This window comes from Protopterus annectens, chromosome 3.part1, assembly GCF_019279795.1.
Source record: "Protopterus annectens isolate FY-2018-M chromosome 3.part1, PAN1.0, whole genome shotgun sequence".
Lineage (NCBI taxonomy): Eukaryota > Metazoa > Chordata > Ceratodontiformes > Protopteridae > Protopterus > Protopterus annectens.
Genome location: NC_056732.1, coordinates 583,790,192 through 583,810,944, shown reverse-complemented (window position 1 = coordinate 583,810,944; position 20,753 = coordinate 583,790,192). Strand labels below are relative to the sequence as shown.

The 20,753-nt window shown below is 38.7% G+C and overlaps 1 protein-coding gene across 4 annotated transcripts in view; it reads left to right on the top strand.

Moving 5' to 3' along the window:
* Positions 1-20,753, top strand: part of BRD1 (bromodomain containing 1) — a 2,713,326-nt gene that overhangs the window by 396,065 nt on the left and 2,296,508 nt on the right. The gene's annotated exons all lie outside the window — the stretch shown is intronic.

Sequence of the window (20,753 nt, the reverse complement as noted above, 5' to 3'; positions counted from 1 at the left end):
ATTACTATTATGCACATACATCTCACTGTGTTACCGTACACACTCTGAACACAGCTTGACAAGTTGGGGTGTAAATGGGACATACGTGGCTTCTTAGTCACATAAGGTATTGGGGAGTTGCTAATGTGCCAACTTTGTTCTCATAGCTATGTGTCAATCAGTTGTATTTCCTGTTTTCTGCCTATATGTCTGGGATCATCCCACTAATTTCCCAGGGGGACAGGTTGATAGGCAACAGATATGGGCCACTTTACTAGACATGCTGAACATATCTATACAGTTGTGGGGTATGATTCTGTATGCAGTCTAATACCACTGGCTGGATTCGAACTGTTGCTGTGTGTACTAAAAAAAACAAAAGTTCACATCTCAGTTGCATGTGCTGTTCAGCTTTTGTTGTCTGCATTTTCCCAGTTTACTGTCTATGTGTCTCTCAGTTGTACTAAATGGCCTCTGGGGATTACACCTGTCATATACAGGCATTCCTACACATTCAATTTATGGTGCACGGTGTGGGTAACAGTGCTTAATATTACAGTACTATTACATGATAGCATATCTACATTACCATATGATACCAGGATATATGCATGCAGTCCAGCAGTTAGACCTATTTTGTCAGGCTAGTACCCTTTCATTGACTTACAAACAATATGAGACTCTTCCTGCCATATTCTCTAGTGTATACAGTACTTGCCTTGAACAATACAGGTTTTATACAAGCACTTAATTTACTACTACTTTTATTTTTATTTCCTATGACAGTAAATGCATGAGCATTACTGACCTGGCTCAAGTCACAACCTCACCAAGTGACTGATGTGGGCCTCCTGGTTCGCGGCCCGCTCCATTGCAGCTGTGGGAGACATAAGTGGAATATTTAGCCATACCTTTCCATGATATACCTGAGCTGGCAATTATTACACATATACTGGGGTGATACTTACACACAACTGGATCATCCCCCGCTATTCCTCCAAGAGGTTCCCCTTACGCCGCTTAAGGTCAGCATTGTGGTGCCTGACCTGCTCACCAGTTCAGGGTATGCCAGTGGCACTGGTGAGGTCACGGGTGAGACAGTCCCTGGCCTCCAACTTATATTGGGATCCCTGGTACTGGCCCTGCAGCAGTCTCTGAACATGGTCTTTAACTAGGAGTCCTGCCATGACCTTGGACTCCTGAATGCACCAGCGCTGTGCCCTGAAGCACACACCTTCTCCTCTTACTGCCATAGTGCCTGCAAGGGGAAGCTACAACCAGTTATGAGATGTATTCCCGCCTCTTGGGTTTAAGTAGGGGCAATTTCCGACACTTTTCTGTGAGTGGCCAGTTTTGAAAATGTATTTATATTTATTTATTTATTGATGTTTGTTAACCGGGTTAGTCCAACTGGGCTTGTGGCCCATTTTCAGTGGAGACCTGAGGAGAAAAGCTCCCACAATACATTTCTATTACAGAGTATCATATTAATACAAAGATTATGTGGTGAGAAACAATTATACAGAGCAAAAGTTTTACATTTGTTGAGTACATACAAACAAATGAAAGTTCTAAGTAAGGAGAAGGAGCCAAAAAAGACATTAAGAAACATGTAATTTTACAGTGTGATAATGCATTAGGTAGAGCAGTAAAACAAAGTAAATATATAATTTTGCAGTTTGTGTGGAATTATGCAAATACCTTATGAGAAGTGAAAGAGGGAGACTAAGTGGGGTCATTGCAAGGGCAGGTCCTGGAATTGAGAAAATATGTTTTTAGTTTAGTTTTAAAGTGGGAGGTGTGTGGAATTATACTTAAGTCAAGGGGAAGTCTGTTCCAGGCATGGCTGACAGAGTGTTTATAGAGTAGTATGCCTATGGACTTTGTTGGGAGGTAAATGTCAAGTAGTTGTTGATTAGCAGTACAGAGAGTTCGGGATGGAGTGTAGATAGAGACTAAGCCAGAGAGAGATGGACAGGAGGAGGGTTTATAAAGGATAGAGTGAAGCATGTTAAACTGATAAAGTATCAATAGCTGGGGAAGTTCAAGCCACTGGAGAGAGTTTAAGGCAGTGCAGTGGTGTTATTTGTATGGGGGGGTTAGTAATGAATCTGGCTATTTTATGGTAAGTTTGTTGAAGTTTGTTAAGAGTGGTGGCCTGAATATTGGTAAGGAATGGGGCAGCATAAAGGAGGCTAGGAGGAGGAGGGCCTGTCCAAAAGTAAGTTTAGAATCAGGAGTTAAGAATCTTTTGTTCCAATAAAGCAGGCCTAATTTCTGGTGTGTTCTTTTTAAACATTGATGTATGTGTAGGTTGAACTTTAGTTCATCATCGATGATGACTCCTAGGAGTTTGGTGTGGTTTTCAGGTTGGATAGTTGTATTATTAGAAGATGTAATAACAAAGGAGGTTTTTATGGTGAGAATGAGAATGGGGAAGGAAAAGTAGGAGTTTAGTCTTTTTAGGATTAAGGATCAGTAGGTTTTGAGAAAGCCATTGTTCTGTGGATAATAGGGCTTGTTGGGTTAGGGAGTGTAGTTCAGAAATGTTATTAGAGATAGAGATAAGTGTAGAGTCGTCAGCATATTGAATGAGAGAAGAATCTTTACAAGATGAAAAAAGATCTTTTGTGAACACCAGTAGAGATGGGAAGAAAAGGGGAAGAGGCTGACAGCCATTTGACAGATTGTTCCCTGGCAGATAAGTAATCATTGAACCAGGCAAGTGATGAGGGGGATAGGTGTAGGCTAGCGAGTTTGGATAATAGTAAAGGATGAGAGACTGTATTGAAAGCTTTGGAGAGATCAAGGAAGAGACAAGAAATGAGTTTATTGTTGTCTAGGGCCTCTGCAATGGTATGTGTGAAGGAGAGGAGGGCAGTGTTGGTGCTGTGGTGTGGACAAAATCCGTGTTGGGTAGGGGTAAGCAAGTGATGGTTGAGGTGTTAGAGAAGCTGAGAGTGGACACATTTTTCTAGTATCTTAGGGGGGACAGAATAGCAACAGGACGGTAGTTAGAAGGGTCAGTGGAATATCCACCTTTATGAAGAGGGATAGTAAAGAAGGATTTCCAGAGGGTGGGGACAGTAGATTCAAGAATAGATCTGTTTATTAGTATAGCTATAGGATAGGCAATAGAGTCAGCAGCAAGTTTGAGGAATGTAGGAGGTAATTTGTCAGTTTAAGGAGAGCATGGTTTTAGTCTAAATAGTAGAGAGTTGATATAAGTAGTGGGAACAGGCTGAAAGGAGAATGAAGTTGTGCTATTAAGACTAGGAGGGGCAGGTATAGAAGTTGAGTTAGGACTAGTGGTTATGAGATTTTGGATGGAAGAATTGAAGTGTTTGTTTAAGAGGGTGGCAGTTTCTAGAAGGGAAGAGTTTGGGTATGGGGAGGGATCAGTGGGACTTCCAGGATAGAGAATGTTGTTGAGAGCTGACCAAAATCTGTGAGGATTGGATTTATTGTTGAGCTGGCCAGAAATGTAGTATGACTTTTTGTCATTGGCATTAAGTTTTTTTGCAAGGTTCCTCAATTTTCTATATTTGACAAGAAGAGGTAGTTGTTTAGTTTTAATCCAGGCTTTCCAAGTGTTGTTTTGTTGTTTCATAAGGGACTTAGTCTCTTTGGAGAGCCAGGGAGCACGATTTGATTTTACTATGATCTTCCTAGATAGAGCTAGGGAGTCTAGAGTACTCAAGAAGATGTTATTGAAAGTGCTGACAGCATCATTTAGGGGGAGCTGTTTAAGGACAGACCAATCTGTGTTGTGGAGAATAGAGTTGAAGTGGGAAGAGTTGAAAGTAGATAGTTTTCTACAGTCCTTGATAAGGTGGGGTTTGGGAGTATGGTGGTTGTGTCTAAGGATTGAGGTAGGGAGATGGTCACTAAGGGAATCAGGTAATGTGGTGGGATTTTGGTAGTGGTGGGGGTTATTGGTTAGGATCCAGTCTATTATGTAGCTGAAAGTTGAATTTTTATGGAATTGAGTGAGTGATTAAATAAGTTGGTGGAACCCATGAAGATGGATGCTGAGTTGGGAGAGTCAGTTGAGAGTTTGGACCAGTCAATGTTGACATTACAGAGGATAAGTGTCTCATGTGGTATATTGGAGGAGAACCAGGATAGGATGTTTTCAAGAATGAGCAGATTGTTGCCAGGAGGAATATAGATGGAAGCTATAGCAAGTTTTTTATGTGGGTTCAGATGGCAGTTGAGAATGATGAGTTCAGCTGGGAGGATGTTAGGAATAGAGTAGGGGTAAGGAGAGATGTTAAGGTTGTTAGAGCAGAGGATGGCTATGCCACCTCCTTTTTTTACAGGTCTATCAGATCTGAAGATATTATAGCCAGGTGGGAGTATTTCACTGTCTGAGATATGTGGCTTAAGCCAGGTTTCTAATAGGGAGAGAATGTTTGGGGTACTGAGAACAATCCATGAGTGCAACTCAATAACCTAATTTGTTAGGCTTTGAATATTCAGAGAGTAAATGGTTAAGTCTTTGGCAGGGAATGATTGTTGTGGCTGTAACTGATGATTATTAGAGGTGTGAGATGGGGTTAGTGGAGAGTTAATTGTGGAGGTGGTGTTGGGGAGAGTGAAGGAGGGGAGAGATGATGAGGGAGCCTGGGTTGGGATGGACATTGCCAGAGCAGAGTAGTTGTTTAGCAAAAGGTGAGAGGGTAGTAAATGATAGATAGAGTTTGAGTAGCTTTGACTTAGCTTTAGGGGAAGGTTTAATAACCTGTAAGAATGGTGGTTTGTATAGGCTTGTGGTAGAGGTAGTGAAGAGATCTGGGGAGATAGTAAAAGATGATGTAGTTGGAGGTATATTGTAAGAGTGAGAAGTTGGAGAGCATTGGAGTGGGTTATACAGATTGGATTGGTAAGAGGTGGTGATAGAGAGAAAAAGAAGTAGTGTAGAAGATATAAGTAGATATTGCATGTTAGGGTAGAATATGGTTGGGGTGGGAAAGTAGGAGGTATGTAGGAATTGATGTTGATAAGATTGACAGATTAGTGAGGTGGGAGTGGTGAGTGACAGGAAGTGGAGCTGTAGTGGATAGTAGGACAGGAAAGGAAGGGATAGTTAGGTGTAAAGTTAATTGTAATGGGGTGGGTGGGAATGGCAGTTGGGTAGGGGAGTGAAGTGAGCCCAAGCATAGGGAGGGCGAATGAAGCGGGGCTACACCCACAAGGAAGGACTCAGAAGACAATCAGAGAAGCTGATACAAAGGACAGAAATGAGAGCAGGAATGGCAGGGAGTTCTGTGTTTAGGTCAGTAGGACTCTAAAAAGTTGAGGCAAGAGTACTGAGGAACAGCAGGAGAGAAAAAGTAGGAGGGGTGCACAGGATTGATAACACCATTAACTTTGATAGAAAGCAGATAGGAAAAGAAGGTTTGGTAGGCAGTAGGAGCAATTCAGGTAGAAGGTATAAGTTAGAGAGAAGGGTAGAATGGAGGGAGTCTGGAAGAAAAAGGGATAACTAGTCAAGTGTAAAAGATAAAATAGTTACAGGGTGCGGTCTGCAGGTGAGTAAGAGTCACCACAGGAGTAATCCAGGACTAATGGTTGCAGGTATCCTTAACAGATGAGGTGTACATACTTAGATGGTTTTCACAGGAGAGGGATGCACTGGAGGTACTTGGCTGTAGGTGAATTTCCAGCTAGAGTGGGACATAGGGTTTCAGAGCTGGTTGGGTAGCTTTATTTGTCTAAAAAAAAAGAATACAAAGAGAGTTATAAGGGGTAGAGGGGAGATGTAAAGAGGGTTAGAGTCAGTGATGTGTGTGAAGTAAAAAGGGGGGGGTGAAGTGTGTGAATGTTTAGGGAAAACAATAGAACAACTGAGGAGATCTCTTAATTAAGAAATGAGGGGTGAAGGCTAAGCTATGGGCAAACCTGCTTAATGAAGGTTGACATAGTTTAAAGTGGTATAACACTGGGCACATTGAGTTAGCTGACCTACACATTGCCTACACCTCCTAAGCTGGCCAGTACAATGCTTAGCATTGCTTACATTAGACATTGCATTATATTTTCTTTTTGGCATTGATTTCTTATCCTTTACACCTTAAATATCTGCCTGGTATCCATGATTAATGTGTACATACACTCTATGGGGTCCTTGTGTTTTATTGGGGACTTCAACACTCTATTACAATTACACCTCACGTCTGGGCTTACTGCTGTACTCCAGTTCACATATTTATGTTATGTAGTGGGTTATGGAACATGTGACTGTATACTGACTCTTGTCACAGATTCAGTTTGATTTTACTATGGTGAGGACTTGTTTCCTGATACCTCATTCTGCTGTACATCTGTGATGGCTTGGTGGTTAACTACTGTCACTATGGAGTATAGGGTCCTCGGTTTGAGACTTGCATGGTTGTTTATTTTGTTGATGGGCAGAACAAGGGCCGTTGGATGCAGAGTAATTAATGCACTTTTGAGCAGTTGTAAGAGGGTTTGCATAACGGTAAGCACTGCTAACCTGCCGTTACATCTGCTTACAGAGAGTAGCTTATAAACTGCTTAACCAGTATAGGCATTGCTTACCTTCACACAAATGGGCTTAAGCCCACTTACTAGTGCTTAAATATGCTTACTACTGCTTATTTGTGCTTAAACCTGCTTACGAGTGCCTTATTCATGATGACACTGACATCTCACATGTGCATTTACTGCAGTACTCCAGTTCATGAAAATATATTATTTATTGGGTAATGCAACATAAATAATACTCATAACATGTTTTGCCATGGGAAATGGAATGTGCTGCAGTGGGATTCGAACCAGGAATGACTGCTCATAAGGTGAATGCTCTGACCACTACACTACTGCTTTGGTGCTTCCTTTGGATATATCTTCCTTGTTATCCTCTTCAGCCATTTAAACTGCATTAACCATAGCTAAGTGATGGGCACACCCACACACCTACGATTAGCTTTAATTGGATTTAAAAAAAAGGGTTTCTTTTCTTCTTTTTATTTATATATACTGTTGCTGTTGTACACAAGGGGGACTGTTGGTGGGGATATGTGGTCACCTATGAGCGGTCTCGTTCATTTTATACCCTCTGTTTGCTGTTCTTCATTGTGGGGGCATGTATATTCTGAGAGCTGTGCTCTCAGACACACCCCCTGCACTCTTACATGCTCCATGTAAGCCTAGGAACTTAGGCAGCGGCCTCATTACTATGCATGGTGCCCTGCCCTCCTGCTCCTAAACGGCCACCTCCATGCAGGTCTAAGCTAGTCCTGCATGGCAGAATAGTAAATCCGGGGGATTTTCTTCTCCGAAAGCTCTCAGCTTATAACAGTAACTCTTATAATTTCTCAGATAAATCTTCTTCACAATAACCTTTATCAGTTCTGAGATATGCAATCTTATATGAGGCCTGCTGTTTGAATTCAATTTATGCTAAAACTTTTCAGGAGGCAACATCAATTTCATTATAAAAAATATCACAAACCGGATACCCTATTAGATACTAATTACTTGGATTCAATGAGTTAATTTAACAACTATTCCTAAGGCATTATATGAGAAATTGTAATGTCCCTAGTCAAAATATTTATGAAAAAATATGTGAAAAGTTGCATGTATGCATCTCATCTTCCATTTGTCAATGTGTTGTCTCAAAGATGTGTATAAATATTCAGTAAAGATTTTAAAATATAAAAGCAAATTGGTAAGCCTCTACAGCACAATGCAAGTAATTTCCTATTTATGCAAGCCATATTATTCTAGAACAGACATTTGCTCTCTGTGTTGAATTTAGAGAAGCCAGATGTGCATAGATGTATGTGTAACAAACAATTTCAACATGTCAGTGAGAAGCTTTTGGAAAATTTTACCTTCTGACAGCAAGTGCTGGTTTGAGTATAAAGAATGACAAATGGCAACTAGGACAGTTTTTTTTTTTAAAGTTTAACCCTCTACTGTGTACCATTTATTTGGGATATGGAACACATTTATGTCATGCACACCAGTTAAGAGAGTGCATGGAATGTTCTTCAAAATCAGGGATAGCTGAAGCCTCAGCTTATTACACATATGCTCTGTTTATCAGTGGTGTCAGTACAATGTTGGTTCTGCCTCATATCTTGCACTACTGGTAAAAAAAATGAAAATAAAATATAAACAAAAAGGAAAGTTATTTACTCTCTAAACATCTTAGTAAATTACTGACTATACATCATATATCATGGTCTCTGAAAGTATGACAGGACTTGTGCATTGTCAACAATGCATTTCCATATAACCCAGGCACTTCACGCACACTGTGATGTAATAACTACCCAGATCATTATTTGCAAAATGCCACCCTTACAGTCTACATGTATCTAACTGGGCTTTTCTCATTGTTGCTTAATCTTTTCTTGCATTTAACTTTCAATGTACACTTTTAAGGCTGACTGTTATCCAATGGTTGTGCCTGATCCTTTTCCTAGTGAAATGACCTTCTAGTCAGAAGTCCTCTTGTGACGTGTCTGGAGATGGAATGAAGCACAAATTGTCACAGCATTTCATGTCCCCTTCATCTTGTCAGGCAACTCTTTCTGATTCAGGTAAGAAACTTCATCTAAGTAATTAGTATAACATTCACATCTGATTTCAGGTACTCACTGCTATCACCTGCTGTCAGTGGAATAGAAAACAATTTTTTTCATAACACTGAAGAAAACAGTGTAGAATCAAAATGCTGACAAAAATAAAAAAAATAAATTCCAGTCAGTTGTTGGGAACTATAATTACAGTGACTAAAATTTGAACAAAAGCGAAGAAGTCATAATGGTAGCTGTATTGCACTATAGCCATCTCACAACTATTGTGTCCAAGATCTCTGGATGGTTGAGAATTAAACTATAATGAAGCACCTCACATCTACAAGGCTAAAACAACAGTACTGTGTATTGGCTAAAACTACAGCCACCAAAAATAGAATCATAGAACTATGTCTTCCATCCCATAATTCCTTATCCACAGTTCGGTGAGTCATTTTCAGGATTCTGTCATACATAGCAAATCATTACTGCTTAATCAAGATTTGGCAAGCTCATGGCAAACCATTGTGGCAAAGGGTTCTATGTCTGTTTCTGGAGGCCAGAATTTGAACAGCCAGGATCACTGGCATTTACAGAGCAGTACAAACACAAAAAGTACTCCGAAATGATCAGCTGTGGGTGTTCCATTTCTGCAGTTATGGATTAAGAGAGGCAAAAAAAGTCTCCCGTTCTGCTGCTAGTGAATGTAGTTCCATATTTTGCAGCTAGACCTGCAGGCTGAACCTAAGAATGTTACTACCCCAACATGTTTAAAGTGTGTGTGTGTGTGTGTGTGTGTGTGTGTGTGTGTGTGTGTGTGTGTGTGTGTGTGTGTGTGTGTGTGTGTGTGTATGTACATGTGTTGCTCAATCACAAAACCTCTCTTCTCTTCTCAATTACCTTTTCCACCCTCCCACATTATTAGCCCTTGTTACATTGTCTTGTAACTGCTGTTCTAACTTGGTAATGCAAGTTTTCTCTTATGCAGATGCTGTATTACAACTAGCAGAAACTGTCTAATGAAATCTCAGCTGCTTCTCCCCTTGGCAGATACTGTCTTTTTGTTAAATAATTTATGTCACGTTAAAGTCTAATACATAAAATATATGATTTCTGAACTATGTAGTGATTTATTTGTAATTGAGCTTCACAGCTACCCCTGTATCAACTGTGTCAAGTATTGTACTTAAGTTCTTATCTATAAAATGCTGGAGATTTTCTCCCCGGGTCTCCACTGAAAACATACTCCTTGCCCAGTTGAACACTACTCGGTCAACAAATGTAATAAATAAAAATACATAAATAAATAAATAAATACCTTGCAGACAATAATGCATACACTGCTTGACCCGGTGATTCTTGATTACCGCTTAGCTGAGAATGACTGGAAAGAAGCCAACATATAAAACAAAGGCTAATGTCTCATTGTTGGGCAACTAACTGACATAACAGCATGCATATGTGAAATGATGTTTATCACACCAAAAACGTTTGCTATTCAGATATGCAAGACTAGCACAATAAAAGCCTACGTGCTTTTTGCAGTTCTTACACAAGAATCAGAAAATTATAATTATGCAATAACAAAGACAAAGATGAATTTGAAAAAGCTAGCCTGCTGTTGAGCCAGTTTCACTTATGGTGATGTCACAGTGTACAGGGTAAGAAATAACATTCATGTGACCCTACACAGAGAACCATTCATTTCTTGACAACTCAAGTTACCACCACTTCACCTTTCACAGTAGATTCTTTCAGTACTTCCATCATTAAGTACTTCTCCAGGCAAAGCAGTGCATCTGCACTTGAGTATATCATTTGTATTTCAATACTTCCTAACAGTAAACAGCACATTTGGATTTCTGTTTATTCTAAAGAACATTTTCAAAGTAAAACTATTATACAGTGCCATCCTTCTTGTGGCATATTTTGCCATTAATCTTCTTAGTTGTCTGATTTCTAAAACATAGTTTGATCAAACTAACAAAATTAATTGATCTGAAAACTATGTAAATGCAACACAAAGAGATAGTGAGAGTAAAAGCTGTCCAAACGTACAGAGATTTTGTCAACCCACGCACAGTAGAGACACTGCAAGATCACATAAATAAACAAGTATAAAATGGTACAAGAATAGCGTATGAAGCAGCATTAATATTAAAACTATATAAATAATGAAAATATTTGATGGTAATGTTGGGAGCACTGAGATTTATGCAGTACTATGATGAATGTGGCAGGAAAGCCACCATGTGCAGGCAGAAATATATTTCAAATATATCTGCAGAATGCCAAAACAACACATACACACATATTTATATATCTACATCTATCTATCTATCTATCTATCTATAGATATGTACATGTATAGTATATGTATGTGTGTGTGTGTACATATATATACATATATATATATATATATATATATATATATATACATATATCTGTATCTATATATATATATATATATATATATATATATATATATATGTATATATATATATATATATATATATATATATATATATATATATACATATATATATATCTATATATATATATATATATATATATGTATATACGGGTTCCCTTTGGAGTCTTGAAATACTGAAATGTCAAATTTCAGTATTTCGAGACCAAATTGTCAAATCTGCAGTTACGCAAAACTGCAGAATATCGAACCCGGAAATGTCAAACCCATGATACTGATGGCGCTTTAGGTAAGTGTTATGTTTTGTAAGAGTTTTGGGGAGTGTGAGTGTATCAGGGCTTTGAATGGTGGTGTTTGTATGTATGTGATGTATGTTTGTGCAAGGGGGTGCAGAATGTGTAGTGGTGGGTTTTCTGTCTTTTGGTATTTAGTGTGGCCTCAGATTTAGTATACATAAGTAGCGGGGGAGTGGGGGGCTTGCCCCCCACATGGGGAGTGCAGTGGGGCTTGCCCCCCTGCTTATAGGAAGTGTAGGTTTGTGTGCTTGTTTTGTTGGGTTTGTGTGTGTTGTTTTGCTGTGTTGTAGTGTTGGGAGGTAGGTGTATTTGTGTTTGTATGTGTGGTGTAGTGTTTGTTGATGTTTGCGGTTTTGAATTTCATGGTTTCAGTTTTCTCGTTTATGAGTTTTCGGCTTTATAGTCTCGAGATACTGAAATTCGATATTTCAGTATTTCAAGATTACAAAGTGAATCCACGCACACACATTTTATATATATATATATATATATATATATATATATATATATATATATACATACACATATATAGATATATATATATATATATATATGTACATATATATATATATATATATATATATATATATATATATATATACATATTCAGAATTTCAGTATTTCGAAACTATGAAACCGAATCCACAAAACACCGAAACTACAAAACCCAAGCCGAAAACCGTGAAATTCAAAACACCAAACAAACTGCATACGCTACACCACACATACACCACAACACCCACATCATAACATAAACAAACAAAAACTACACACATACACAACTCATACACACATAAGCAGGGGGGCTTGCTGCACCCCCCACACACCCCTACTTATATATGCTAACTCAGAGATCGCACAAATAGTAAACAAATGCAAACTCACGCATGCACATTCTCCAGTCCCTCACACACATCAAACATATCAGCACACTCAAATACACTCTAACCCCCACTCAAATCCCTTACAAAGCATTCACTTATCTGACAAAACACCTAGATCCACACATGGCACCACGGACCATAAACACATAAACCCGGACATCACGTAGCTTAAGACCATAACCAAGAATTCGAGATATTCGAATTTGCAATTAGGAACTTTCGCTATTTTAAATATTCGGGTTTATAGTCTTGAGATACTGAAATTCGACATTTCAGTATTTTGAGACTATAAACAGCTTATATATATATATATATATATATATATATATATATATATATATATATATATATATATATATATATATATATATATATACCGTATTTCTTTCTAAAATAAGCCCCAGTTCCGATATTTACTGTTACCTAATATCATTCACACCTGACGGTTGAGATCCTTGGCCCATAAACCCATGCAGGTGTACTTTGATCGGTCAAAGTATAGACAACACACGGGAAGCACGTGCTCATAGTAACGAGCAGCTGTGATAGTGTCTTCTCTTCATATCCGGTGTCATTTTGTGTTGCCATTCCAGTCACATAAGTCTTCAATTAACCCCCCCCACCGACAAGATAAGTGCAAAAAGAAAGAGCTATTCCGTCACGTACAAGAAAGGAATCATGGAGGACTCCCATGGAAAGAACCTGGCGGCTTTCTGTAAAGAGAAGTTAGATCTCGGAATGGTCCAAAAATGGTGAGCAACGTACGTTAACCTCAGTCAACAGGCCGACGAGGGAAACGCTAAGAAGTGTAAGTGTGGATCAGGTCGGAAACCATTATTTCCTGAGCTTGAAGACATCATCTGTGAGTGGATTGCTAACAGAGAGAGAGCAAAGGCTTTGGTTGTGTGCAGGGCTGATATTCAAGCATTTGCCCTTGCAATAGCACAACCACAGTTAGAAATATCCACAGAAGAATTCAAAGCATCACAACATTGGCTGGATGGCTTCCTTCAGCGATATGAACTGTCTTTAAGAAGATCGACAACACTGTTCAAGCTGGAATATACTGAAGTTATTAAACATGCACTTGCATTCAAGTCCTTTGTTGATGGCATCGACATTTCTAAATACCAACTCTCCAACATGATTGATATGGATGAAACTGCAGTGTTTATGGGCCAAGGATCTCAAACAACAATTGATCAGAGGGGTGTCTCGTCAATCTACATCCCCTCCACTGGTTAAGAAAGTGCACGTGTTAGCTGTATTTTTGGCAGTTTATCTAGATGGAAAGAAATCCCTACCTCTAATCATTAGTAAGGGCAAGAAAGATAAGATTGTAAGTGTTTCAGGCATTTACATTCTTGAAACCGAAAAAGCCTGGTACACACAAGCAGTTATAAGGAAGTGGGTCGATGTAATGCTGCCACTTGTTTTGCGAGGTGGAGAAAGAGGTCTGTTAGTCTGGGATTCAGCCAGCACTCACCGCACTAAAGAAACGAAGAAATGCCTATCTTGGAGGAGAATAGATCAAATAATGATTCCCGCAGGAATGACTGCCTATCTCCAGACTCTTGATATTGCAATAAACAAGTCATTCAAGGACCATTTGCACATGGAACTCAATGACTACATTGAAAATAGAATGGAGAGAAATCAGCTTGGAAACCTTTTGATGCCTAGCCTGCAAGAGGTTGTGACTTGGATGAAAAATTCATAAGATAAAAATCACTGACAGCTGTGTTGCCAATGCACTATGAGCAGGCAACTTGGACAAGCAGTGCTCATTTAAGGAGAGCTCAATTGTTAGGCATGACAGACTGCGGCCAATGGTGCTACAGGAAATGGAGTTTCAAGAAATTCAGGCTAAAATTCTGGGGATGGACACTTATGAAAATGTCCCAGAAGAAGATGACATGACTGCATTTGAATAACTGTGAAAGCCAAGGTGCAGATATTCTGGAGATGAAATGTTTGTTGCACTGTTTATGTAGAATTCACACACAACTGTCAACCCGTTATTAGAACTGTTGTCCAGTAATAGAAAAGTACAAAATAAACGTCAGTTTGTGTACATGAATAAATGTCGATTTTTGTACATGAAGAAATGTTGATTTGTGTTCATTAATTAATGTCAATTTTTATACATGAATAACTGAATAAAGGTAGGTTGTTGTACAGTGTGAGTAAATAAGGCATCCCCTGATAATAAGCTCAAATGTGCATTCCGCTGGGAGAAAGAATATAAGACCCAGTCTTATTTTTGAGGAAATATTGTATATATATATATATATATATATATATATATATATATATATATATATATATATATATACTGGCACCCAATTGACCTAAATTTCATTTACTGACAACTCATTTCTCTGACTCCCATTTCACTGACATTTAAGACATAAACTTGTGGGTTTTCCTTCACCTGTGACTTGCTTGTTGTTCTTCTTCTTTTGGCTTTACCTGGTTAGGGGTTGCCACAGTGGAACTCCGGTCTGCTAATGATTGGCAGTAGATTTTTTACGGGTGCCGAGGTGCCAGCTTGACACCCAACCTTCAATGAAGGCATGCCCATTCTACGCATGTCTTTCGAACGCCACTCGACCAAAAAACATGTGTAGAATGGGCGTGCCTTCATTGAAGGTTGGGTGATAAAAAGAATTACTGTAACTTGGAGGGCTGACTGTTACAATTCCAATTGTCGTGTAGAAAGTAGTGTTGTAGTGTTTCTAAATGTGGGTTTGTTTGTTTACATTTTTATGGGAAGTATCTAAAGTAATTTGGCGGATGTTTAGTGTGTTCCCAACAGTAGTGGCAGCGTGTAGAGTACTATAAGGCAAGTTAAAGGTTTATGCCCTTTCCCCCGATGTAGTGTGATCCTGGAGTTAGTATATATAATTAGGGGAGGTGTGGGGGATTGTACATTGTCCAGTTTCTGTCAAGAGAGTAGGTAAGTAGTTTTTAAGTTCTGGAAAGGGTTAGCTATTGGTGTTCTTAGTGTGCTTGTCTATGGTTTAAGATTTAGTATGTTGAAATTCAGCATTGTAAGCTGTTAGTGAAATGGGGAGTCAGTCAAATTAGTTTTAGGTCATGTGAAGTACACCCACACACACACACACACATATATACATATATATGTATATATATATATATATATATATATATATATATATATATATATATATATATATATATATATATATATATATATATATATATATATATATGGGTCTACCTGAGATGGTCGATAAGCCATTTGATCGACTCTCATTTGGCCAACAATTCATTTGGTCGACAAGCATGTTATAAGCCCCCCACACCCCCCAATGTGGGGGGCTGTGCCCCCCACACACCCCCTAACTATATATATCAACTCCAGGGTCACACAACATTGGGGAGGGGGGCAAGTCTGCCTGTTGACCAAATGAATTGTCGACCAAATGAGAGTCGATCAAATGGCTTGTCAACCATCTCAGGTAGACCCATATATATATATATATATATATATATATATATATATAAATAATTTAAATGGTGAGCTGTTATAAAGTAGTAACTATATTCTCTGGGCTGTTATATAATACTTCACAGCTGGATGGAAGGAGCACTTAATTTTATCTTGCATTTGCAGAAGAAAAAGCATAATGTTTTACACTTTTCACTATACCCCTATATTATGCTCAGTACTATTTTGTGCAACTCAGGCTAAGGAGTTCAGTTTACTTGAATGTCTATATTTTGTTTAAAAAAATAAAAGGTCAAGTACCTGAAACATCAAAGGAGTCTTGAAATATAGATTTATTAGCATATATTATAGTAATAACATTCTTTTTCAGTAAAATGTGTGCCTCTGGAAGAATCTAACTTTATGTACATGTATAACCAGTTGAGGATTACATTCTAAATTAGGCCACAAAATTAGGCCAGTATAAATCATACATTAAGCCACATTTCATTTCCTCAGTTCCTTGTTTTGAAATCAAAAAAAAAAAAAAAAACCCTGAGACACATTATTCTATTCCTGTGACCTAAATTAAAGGGAAAGAAAAAGAAAATAAGGACAGCTGAGTTTTTGTAGTTTGCGCACTACAGTTAATCATAGACCACTGAAAGATCACTTAGTAATTCCCTCCATTCAACAACATTTTGTCACAAATGAGGGACATTAAATAGATAAAAGAGGAAAAAGTAGGTCATTATTTTTAAATTTTTAACCAAATGCTCAAACCTGTTGGATAACGTTTTAGGAGTCTAAACCATTACCTTTGCTACATGTTTTTTATTCATTAATGAGAATTATAATGTTATGAATATTTACCTCAAAATGTGTATTAGTTGTACTTTATAGTATGTTTAAGATGTAAGAGTGTGTGTGTGTGTGTGTGTGTGTGTGTGTGTGTGTGTGTGTGTGTGTGTGTGTGTGTGTGTGTGCGCGTGCGTGTGTGTGTGTGTGTGTGTGTGTGTGTGTGTGTGTGTGTGTGTGTGTGTGTGTGTGTGTGTGTGCATATGAGTGTGTACATGTGTATGCTTTTGTCTGCATGTGTATCTCCCTCTGCGCGCACACACACACACACACACACACACACACACACACACACACACACACACACACACACACACACAATTTTAATGCTTACAAACACATCCACATGCATAAAATGAAGAAAAAAGGGAGAGAGAATACTTAAAGGACATGTATGTGAAATGCATGCTTTGTTAAAGAATGAGAAGTGTTTGCAAATAACCAGACAACTGCTAATGAAAAATACATTATTATCAATATGGTATTAAAGAAGTTAATTTTCTGTCATAACATACATGACTATTAAATGTATTTATACTCCAAGACCTTAGACTATAAATGCTATTAGTGTATTATTTGCAAGCTTAAGTGGTAGCAATATCAGGTTTATATTCTCTCAACTGGTGTATAAAGTGTGTATGTTGCTCTTCTTTGTGTTTATTAATATTAAAGCAGTAATTTTATTGCTAACATAAAATGATTGAGTATTTTAAAAGCCTACTTGAAAAAAAATAGGTAATACATTTTCTTTTGCATTCTGTTATCTTCTTTTAACTCATTCATAAAATAGAACATGTTTTAGGAATTTTCCTTAGTTGTCACTGAGATTTAGAAATACCCAGTATAGTGTGCACCAAATGGAATAAGGACAGTATCTAATCAGCACAGCTAGCATACACACAACCCCAAAACTATCACATATCTATCAGTAGTTTCTCGGTGCAGCAAACCATGAAATGAATAAAATAATGCACCATTCACTTCAGTGCAACAGTGTACACCTGTTGGTACACCTAATACTCAGTGGTATTAATGTGGTAGTAAGTATAGTGCACAGTAAAGTGGTACGGATACTCTGCTGGGTTTAATTGCTGGAGATACAGATGAAGGAGGAAAGGTCATTTTATTAATTAAAAGATGTTCAGCAGAGTAAGCTGTGATCTTCTTTTTATAAAAGGCTGAAGGCAGGAGAGGATGGGATAAATTAAAAGTTGCACAGAACCACAAGCTATGTGTCCATGCATTTAATGTGTGCTGGAAGTGCCAATGGAGGGAAGGGGGGGGGGTGCTTGAACGTAGATTACAAAACAATGTAAAGACATGCATGCCATGAAAAAGTGCCCTGACAATGAATGCATCCTATGGTGTTTGTTTAATTTAAAGGCATACCACAGTGCAATCTAAACACCCATGCTTTCACAGAAAATGTGAGGAGCTTGGGGATGAGATTAATAACTGCACAGTGTGGACCTGAACAGTGGCTGAACATATCAGTTCTGGAGGCAGAACTGCCTCTTGTCAGTGAAATCTACAAGTACTGTCTAAATAGACTTGCTTTGAATAAAACTACACAGATGGTAGCATTTGGAATCAAACACAGGAGAGCATGATACCACTCTTTCATGGGTCTGTATTACTTTATTGAAGGTTAATTTCCATGCACCTTCATTCATCAAACCATGTGCATAGAACCTTCACTTTAGCGAATGTTTAGATCAACAAATTACTTTCCCATGGAAAGTAACCAGTTGCCCAGCATCAGAAATTTGCCCCTTTCCCCACTGTAGTGCGATCTCCAGAGTTGGTATATATAGTTAGGTGGGGTATGGGGGGGCACATCTGGGTGGGTTTGAAATGATGTGCTTTGTGTGATGGTCCAAATGCTGGGCAACTTGTTACTTTCCCTGGGAAAGTAATTCATTGAGCTGAATGTTTGCGGAAGTGAATGCTCACTTTATATGGTTCATTGAATGAAGGTTCATGGGAATGAACCTTCAATAACTTGATATAGACTGCTCTTTAACACCTCATGCCATAACCCTTTTTATTACATTTCAACACACAGAGATAGGCTATGGTGTCCCTTTCCTACTGAGCAAAGATCCTGAAATTCAACAGACAATAGATTGAACTAATGCTGCCAAATCTCTATTTGCTCAGAAAACAGATTTTTTTCCCTTAAGAGTAAAGAGCCCCCATGTCTGCAGGTAAAGAGCTGTGACTCCTGTATCCATCATTATAAATATAGTCAACTCTGTATTACAATAACTTGTAGGTAAGGAAACATCTCTGTTCCCCATAACTGTGTTTGAGGAGTTTGTTCCTTGGGTTTCATGTCAAAAATCAGAACATACATAAAGACTTTGAAACTGGTCAGAAAAAGCACTACATTGGCACAATTTTCCTGTGCAAACCACATAAGCTGCTAGCTGGGATGCACTTACAAATGTATACTTAGAGTGAACATAATACAAAAGTCTACATCCTCAGTTTAAAAATTGCTCAACATGGCCCGGGTGCTATATTGCTATAATGTGGGGAAAAGGCAGGACAGCAGTGTGTATGCACCACATTATAGCATGGCAACACTGTACATGCTCCACGTTATAGCAGGACAGCACTGTACATACTGCACATTATAGCAGGAGAGCACTGTACATGCTCCACATTGTAGCAGGACAGCACTGTGCATGCTCCACATTATAGCAGAGCAGCACTATACATGTTCCACATTATAGCAGAAGAGCACTGTGCATGCTCCACATTATAGGAGGGCAGCACTGTACATGCTCCAAATTATAGCAGAGCAGCACTGTACATGCTCGACATTATAGCAGGACAGCACTGTGCATGCTCGACATTATAGCAGAGCAGTACTATACATGCTCCACATTATAGCAGAGCAGCACTGTACATACTCCACATTATAGCAGAGCAGCACTGTACATGCTCCACATTATAACAGGGCCGCACTGTATATGGTCCACATTATAGCAGGGCAGCACTGTACATGCTCCACATTATAGCAGGGCAGCATTGTACATGCTTCACATTATATCAGGACAGTACTGTACACGCTCCACATTATAGCAGGGCAGCACTGTGCATGCTCCACATTAGAGCACAACAGTACTGTGCATGCCCCACATTGAAGCATATCCATTAATGCTACTGTTCTACATAAAAACCTGTGTTGATAATGTCAATGTCAGTGAGCACATTCTTTTGTACCCGAATGAGTAGCCCTGCATGACAAAGGAGGTCATATCTCTTCTCACCACAATACATCCTTCAGGTCTGGCAACAGAGTCCTTTACAGGATGGCTAGAGCTAGCCTAAAAAAGGCATTAGAGAGGCAAAAGTGGCCAATGAAAGGATGATAGGTGACCACTTTACCAACAAGGACCCACGGTGACAATGTCAAGGTATTCAGCAGATCACATATCATGAAACCAGTAACTGTATGGCTGTTGGTGGAGTTACCTTGATGGCAGAGGACTTAATTATTTCTTTGCCCATTTTGAGGTGGAAACAGCAAAGATAGTCATGTCTAGGCACTAGCAGATAGGCCACAGTAGTCTCACATCATCTATTCCAGCCTCCTACAACCACACCTTCTCAGTACAAAAGCATGATGTAAGATGTGTGCTCAAAGTGGTTAATTAAAGAAAGGCTGCTGGCCCTGATGCAGTGATGGGATGGGTGCTAAAAGAATGTGTGGACTAGCTCTGTGGGGTCTTCACAAAGATCTTTAACCTGTCTCTGTCTAAGTCTACTATTCCATCTTGTCTGAAGTCAACTACGATCATTTCACTGCCAAAGAAACCTGTCATCAGTAGTTTCAATGACTACTGTCTGTTTCAGACAAACAGACTTACGAACAGTTTCTATCCCAGGGCCATACGTGAACTGAACAATGCTAAATGCTCACACTTAGTACAGATAATAGCCATTTGCACTATAAGGCACATGTTTACACTCTTGTGCACCTTACTTTATTCTTTTCATGTGCAATATACCCAAGTGCAATAACTTAGTTGTTTAGTGCATTGGATTGCATTATATTGTATTGTTTGTTATTGTATTGTATTGTATTCTCTTATTTATTTATGTTCATTATATGTGAATGCACCTTAGGAGGATTGCAACAAATGTTTTTGTACTTGCACAATGACAATAAAATTGCATTTTATCTTTCGGTTCTCTATATCAGTAATCGTCTGTGTGTGTGTGTGCGTGTGTGCGTGTGCGTGTGTGTGTGTGTGTGTGTGTGTGTGTGTGTGTGTGCACATGCGT